This window comes from Babylonia areolata, chromosome 11 (assembly GCF_041734735.1).
Source record: "Babylonia areolata isolate BAREFJ2019XMU chromosome 11, ASM4173473v1, whole genome shotgun sequence".
NCBI lineage: Eukaryota > Metazoa > Mollusca > Gastropoda > Neogastropoda > Buccinidae > Babylonia > Babylonia areolata.
The window spans coordinates 9,732,788-9,740,287 of NC_134886.1; the positions used below are offsets into that span (position 1 = coordinate 9,732,788).

General features: G+C 47.9%; 1 long non-coding RNA gene across 2 annotated transcripts in view; it reads right to left on the reverse strand.

Annotated features, from left to right (window-relative positions):
* LOC143287290 (uncharacterized) overlaps nt 1–7,500 on the reverse strand; it is a 140,700-nt gene that overhangs the window by 93,976 nt on the left and 39,224 nt on the right. The window contains exon 1 of one of the 2 annotated variants that reach the window (XR_013055935.1): nt 103–237. The exons of the other annotated variant lie outside the window; for it this stretch is intronic. This is a non-coding gene — a long non-coding RNA (uncharacterized LOC143287290). Of the gene's footprint in view, nt 1–102; nt 238–7,500 lie in introns of those variants that run through there. 2 annotated transcript variants of the gene reach the window in all.

A 7,500-nucleotide genomic window follows, 5' to 3' on the forward strand; every position in this document is an offset into this window, starting at 1 on the left:
CATATACACACACAACACAACACACACAACACAACACACACACACACACACACACACACACACACACTAAACACCACAACATTGAGGGGGAAAAAAACGTACCACACAACAACAACAGCATCAGCAGCATCACCATCATCATCACCATCATCATATCCGAGCAGCGGCAACAGAAGACGCTACACGCACAGTCACCACACACACTCTCTCACACAACTCACACACAGCCGGACTCCAATGAACGCTTCTTCTTCACTGAACAACACTCACTCGAAATGGGAGAGAAGCGAGAGAGAGAGAGAGAGAGATGGAGGGAAGGAGCGGCGAGAGAGAGAGAGAGAGAGGGAGGGAGGGAGGGAAGGAGCGGCAGAGAGAGAGAGAGAAGCGAACAAAGGCTGGGCAAGCTACCACCACCACCACCACACCACACACCTCACCACGCTCCACCCACTCTTCAAGCCCGCAGCAGCAGTAGTAGTAGTAGTTGTAGTAGTAGCAGTAGTGGAGCGTCTGTGTGCGTAGTTGGGCTCTATTCCCCCCCCCCCGCCCCCCACCCAGTCCTTTCCATTATAATATCATTCCTTCTTTCACGGCTACCACACCGCACCACACCACACCACACCACACTACCACTGAAGCATTGGCCTCTCCTCCCTCCCTTCCTACCTTCCTTCCTTCAGCAAGGGCTCTCTACTCTGCCTTCATCACGTTTGTTGTTGCCACACACACACACACACACACACACACCACTAGCACTGTGACTGGGAAAGAAGCGAGAGAGAGGAAGACTGAGAGAGACAGAGAGAGCGATGGTCCGAGGTTGGAAGAGTTGGAAGGGCGGGAAGGACAGTTTGGTTGGTTGGGAGGGGGAGGGGGGGGGGGGGGTAAAGGGGGAAGGAGGAAGGGGTGTGTGTGTGTGTGTGTGTGGAGGGGGAGTAAGGGGAAAGAGGGGTGAAAAGGAGGTAATCACGCGCGCGCGCGCGCAGCGCATATGCTCATATCCGGCGTGAGCGCGCGCGTAGATAGAAATGCGCGCGCGCGCGCGAACACATACACACATTTACGCACGAATGCATGCATGCACGACACAACACAAACACATAACAACCACAGATATATATATATATAAACAGAGAAAATAGAGAGAGAGGAGGGAGAGTGCGTGTCCATATCTGTTCGGACGTTAGGGAAGAAAGAGACAGAAAGCCGAGAGCGAGCAAGAGAGACACAGAGACAGAGTGAGAGAAAGAGAGAGAGATTGAGTGAGTGTGAGGGTGAGATAAAGTGAGTGCGTGAGAGAGAGACAGTGAGTGAGTGAGTGAGTGAGAGAGAGAGAGAGAGGGGGGCCCAAAGGGAACGAGAAAGAGACAGACAGAAACAGAGAGAGAGAGACTGAGACAGACAGACTGATAGAGAGACAGAGAGAGAGAGAGAAAGAGAGAGAGAGATTGAGACAGACAGACTGATAGAGAGACAGAGAGAGAGAGAGAGAAAGATTGAGACAGACAGACAGAGACAGGGAGACGTACTGATAGAGAGACAGACAGACAGACACTGAGAGAGACAGAGAGGCGTACAAAGAGAGACACACAGACAGAGACAGAGAGAAACGGAAAGAACATCTCAAACACAATACAAGAGAAGATAGAGAGATAGACTGAGCATGCAGGGTGTAGTGTAGTGGTACAAGAACGGAGATAGAGAGACTGGCTGGTGGGATTCAAAACGTCGAGGCAAAAGACTGTGCAGTTAGCGAGAGGAGGGAAAGGAAGGAAGGAAGGAAAGGACTTGACAAAGAAAGACACGCCGTTTGTTTCCCACATCGACTGGCTGTAGCCAACACAGACAAGAGGGTGGGGGGGGGGGGTGGGGGTGAGGGTGATGGGGGGAGGGGTGATGGCAGAGAAAAAGAAGATATGTGTAGGGGAGGGAAGGGTGTAGTGAGAGAGATTTGAGACTGAGATACGTTGCAGCACAGACAGACAGAGAGACAGACAGAGAGACAGAGAGAGAGAGAGGAGCGACAGTTGGTGGGTAAGAACAGAGAGAAAGAGAGAGATAGAGAGAGAGAGAGAGGTGGTGGTGGAGAACAGAGAGAGACAGAGAGTAAAGAGAGAGAGAGAGAGAGAGAGAGGGGGGGATAGTTGGTGGGTGAGAACAGAAAGAGACAGAGAGTAAAGACAGACAGAGAGAGAGTGGGGAGCGATAGTTGGTGGGTGAGAACAGAGAGAGACAGAGAGTAAAGAGAGAGAGAGAGAGTAAAGAGAGAGAGAGAGAGAGAGGAGCTAGAGTTGGTGGGGGAGAACAGAGAGAGACAGAGAGTAAAGAGAGAGACAGAGAGTAAAGAGAGAGAGAGAGTTGGTGGGCGAGAACAGAGAGAGACAGAGAGTAAAGAGAGAGAGAGAGTTGGTGGGCGAGAACAGAGAGAGACAGAGAGTAAAGAGAGAGAGAGAGTTGGTGGGCGAGAACAGAGAGAGACAGAGAGTAAAGACAGACAGAGAGAGAGTGGGGAGCGATAGTTGGTGGCTGAGAACAGAGAGAGAGACAGAGAGTAAAGAGAGAGACAGAGAGTAAAGAGAAGAGAGAGAGAGAGAGAGGAGCTAGAGTTGGTGGGTGAGAAGAGAGAGACAGAGAGTAGAGAGAGAGAGAGAGAGAGAGAGAGAGGAGCGAGAGTTGGTGGGGGAGAACACACACACACACACACACACACACACACACACACACACACACAGTGGGGTGGGGGGGGGGAGCGAGAGTTGGTGGGGGAGAAGAGAGAGAGAGACAGAGACAGAGAACGACCGAGGAGGTGAGACCTTCAGACAAAGAAAAAAAAGCCACAACAAAGAGCACTGAACATACCAGAACCGTATAGTTGTCAGTAAGTAGACCGAGGGAGAACAGATAGCAGAGAACCCAATAACCATGCTTCTGAACTGAACAGATAGCAGAGAACCCAATAACCATGCTTCTGAACTGAACAGATAGCAGAGAACCCAATAACCATGCTTCTGAACTGAACAGACAGCAGAAAACCTGTATGCCTCTGAACTGAACAGATAGCAGAGAACCCAATAACCATGCTTCTGAACTGAACAGATAGCAGAGAACCCAATAACCATGCTTCTGAACTGAACAGATAGCAGAGAACCCAATAACCATGCTTCTGAACTGAACAGACAGCAGAGAACCCAATAACCATGCTTCTGAACTGAACAGATAGCAGAGAACCCAATAACCATGCTTCTGAACTGAACAGACAGCAGAGAACCCAATAACCATGCTTCTGAACTGAACAGATAGCAGAGAACCCAATAACCATGCTTCTGAACTGAACAGATAGCAGAGAACCCAATAACCATGCCTCTGAACTGAACAGACAGCAGAGAACCCAATAACCATGCTTCTGAACTGAACAGATAGCAGAGAACCCAATAACCATGCCTCTGAACTGAACAGACAGCAGAGAACCCAATAACCATGCTTCTGAACTGAACAGACAGCAGAGAACCCAATAACCATGCTTCTGAACTGAACAGACAGCAGAGAACCCAATAACCATGCTTCTGAACTGAACAGACAGCAGAGAACCCAATAACCATGCTTCTGAACTGAACAGACAGCAGAAAACCTGTATGCCTCTGAACTGAACAGATAGCAGAGAACCCAATAACCATGCCTCTGAACTGAACAGACAGCAGAAAACCTGTATGCCTCTGAACTGAACAGATAGCAGAGAACCCAATAACCATGCCTCTGAACTGAACAGACAGCAGAAAACCTGTATGCCTCTGAACTGAACAGATAGCAGAGAACCCTATAACCATGTGCCTCTGAACTGAACAGATAGCAGAGAACCTGTATGCCTCTGAACTGAACAGACAGCAGAGAACCCAATAACCATGCCTCTGAACTGAACAGACAGCAGAAAACCTGTATGCCTCTGAACTGAACAGATAGCAGAGAACCCAATAACCATGCTTCTGAACTGAACAGATAGCAGAGAACCCAATAACCATGCTTCTGAACTGAACAGATAGCAGAGAACCCAATAACCATGCTTCTGAACTGAACAGACAGCAGAGAACCCAATAACCATGCTTCTGAACTGAACAGATAGCAGAGAACCCAATAACCATGCTTCTGAACTGAACAGACAGCAGAGAACCCAATAACCATGCTTCTGAACTGAACAGACAGCAGAGAACCCAATAACCATGCTTCTGAACTGAACAGACAGCAGAGAACCCAATAACCATGCTTCTGAACTGAACAGACAGCAGAAAACCTCTATGCCTCTGAACTGAACAGATAGCAGAGAACCCAATAACCATGCCTCTGAACTGAACAGACAGCAGAAAACCTGTATGCCTCTGAACTGAACAGATAGCAGAGAACCCTATAACCATGTGCCTCTGAACTGAACAGATAGCAGAGAACCTGTATGCCTCTGAACTGAACAGATAGCAGAGAACCCAATAACCATGCTTCTGAACTGAACAGACAGCAGAAAACCTGTATGCCTCTGAACTGAACAGATAGCAGAGAACCCAATAACCATGCCTCTGAACTGAACAGACAGCAGAAAACCTGTATGCCTCTGAACTGAACAGATAGCAGAGAACCCAATAACCATGCTTCTGAACTGAACAGACAGCAGAAAACCTCTATGCCTCTGAACTGAACAGATAGCAGAGAACCCTATAACCATGTGCCTCTGAACTGAACAGATAGCAGAGAACCTGTATGCCTCTGAACTGAACAGATAGCAGAGAACCCAATAACCATGCTTCTGAACTGAACAGACAGCAGAGAACCTGTATGCCTCTGAACTGAACAGACAGCAGAGAACCTGTATGCCTCTGAACTGAACAGATAGCAGAGAACCCAATAACCATGCTTCTGAACTGAACAGACAGCAGAGAACCTGTATGCCTCTGAACTGAACAGATAGCAGAGAACCCAATAACCATGCTTCTGAACTGAACAGATAGCAGAGAACCTGTATGCCTCTGAACTGAACAGATAGCAGAGAACCCAATAACCATGCTTCTGAACTGAACAGACAGCAGAGAACCTGTATGCCTCTGAACTGAACAGATAGCAGAGAACCCAATAACCATGCTTCTGAACTGAACAGACAGCAGAGAACCTGTATGCCTCTGAACTGAACAGATAGCAGAGAACCCAATAACCATGCTTCTGAACTGAACAGACAGCAGAGAACCTGTATGCCTCTGAACTGAACAGATAGCAGAGAACCCAATAACCATGCTTCTGAACTGAACAGACAGCAGAGAACCTGTATGCCTCTGAACTGAACAGATAGCAGAGAACCCAATAACCATGCTTCTGAACTGAACAGACAGCAGAGAACCTGTATGCCTCTGAACTGAACAGATAGCAGAGAACCCAATAACCATGCTTCTGAACTGAACAGACAGCAGAGAACCTGTATGCCTCTGAACTGAACAGATAGCAGAGAACCCAATAACCATGCTTCTGAACTGAACAGACAGCAGAGAACCTGTATGCCTCTGAACTGAACAGATAGCAGAGAACCCAATAACCATGCTTCTGAACTGAACAGATAGCAGAAAACCTGTATGCTTCTGAACTGAACAGACAGCAGAAAACCTGTATGCCTCTGAACTGAACAGATAGCAGAGAACCTGTATGCCTCTGAACTGAACAGATAGCAGAGAACCCAATAACCATGCTTCTGAACTGAACAGACAGCAGAAAACCTGTATGCCTCTGAACTGAACAGATAGCAGAGAACCCAATAACCATGCTTCTGAACTGAACAGACAGCAGAAAACCTGTATGCCTCTGAACTGAACAGATAGCAGAGAACCCAATAACCATGCTTCTGAACTGAACAGACAGCAGAAAACCTGTATGCCTCTGAACTGAACAGATAGCAGAGAACCCAATAACCATGCTTCTGAACTGAACAGACAGCAGAGAACCTGTATGCCTCTGAACTGAACAGATAGCAGAGAACCCAATAACCATGCTTCTGAACTGAACAGACAGCAGAAAACCTGTATGCCTCTGAACTGAACAGATAGCAGAGAACCCAATAACCATGCTTCTGAACTGAACAGACAGCAGAAAACCTGTATGCTTCTGAACTGAACAGACAGCAGAAAACCTGTATGCTTCTGAACTGAACAGACAGCAGAAAACCTGTATGCTTCTGAACTGAACAGACAGCAGAAAACCTGTATGCTTCTGAACTGAACAGACAGCAGAAAACCTGTATGCCTCTGAACTGAACAGATAGCAGAGAACCTGTATGCCTCTGAACTGAACAGATAGCAGAGAACCTGTATGCCTCTGAACTGAACAGATAGCAGAGAACCTAAAAGCCGTGTGCCTCTGAACCGAACAGATAACAGAGAACCCTGTAACCGTGCCTCTGAACTGAACAGATAGCAGAGAACCCTATAACCATGTGTCTCTGAACAGAACAGATAGCAGAGAACCTGTGTGCCTCTGAACTGAACAGATAGCAGAGAACCCAATAACTGTGCCTCTGAACTGAACAGATAGCAGAGAACCCTATAACCATGTGCCTCTGAACTGAACAGATAGCAGAGAACCTGTGTGCCTCTGAACTGAACAGATAGCAGAGAACCCAATAACTGTGCCTCTGAACTGAACAGATAGCAGAGAACCTGTGTGCCTCTGAACTGAACAGATAGCTGTGTGCCTCTGAACTGAACAGATAGCAGAGAACCTGTGTGCCTCTGAACTGAACAGATAGCAGAGAACCTGTGTGCCTCTGAACTGAACAGATAGCAGAGAACCTGTGTGCCTCTGAACTGAACAGATAGCAGAGAACCCAATAACTGTGCCTCTGAACTGAACAGATAGCAGAGAACCCTATAACCATATGCCTCTGAACTGAACAGATAGCAGAGAACCTGTGTGCCTCTGAACTGAACAGATAGCAGAGAGCCCTATAACCATGTGCCTCTGAACTGAACAGATAGCAGTCAAGCAAACCAGCAGAAGAGCGTCAAAGCCCACAGGGAAACCGGAGGAGTGGTGGGAGTTGGTGGGAGGTGTGACACGCGGGCAGACGGGGATAAAGAGAGGGAGGGAGGGAGGGAGGGATAGAGGTAGGAGAAAAAGAGAGAGAGAGGTGGGGGGGGGGGAAGAGGGAGGAGGAGGAGAAGGAGGAGAGAGAGAGACAGAGAGACAGAGAGAGAGAGAGAGATTGAGACACAGAAAGAGAGAGAGAGAGCTCAGAACTAAGAATTCAGAACTCAGAAACGTTTTTATTCAAGGATTACAGAGAGAGAGGGATAGACAGAGAGAGAGAGAGACACACACACACACACAGAGCAGAATTATATGGGGTATCTTGGGCTGCTAGCAGAGGGCAGGTGTAGTGTAGTGGAGAGGGAGAAAGAAAGAAAGAAAGAAAGAGAGGGGTGCTGCGGGGAGGAGGAGAGAGGACAGAGAGAAAGAGAAAGGCAAGAGACGTGCTTG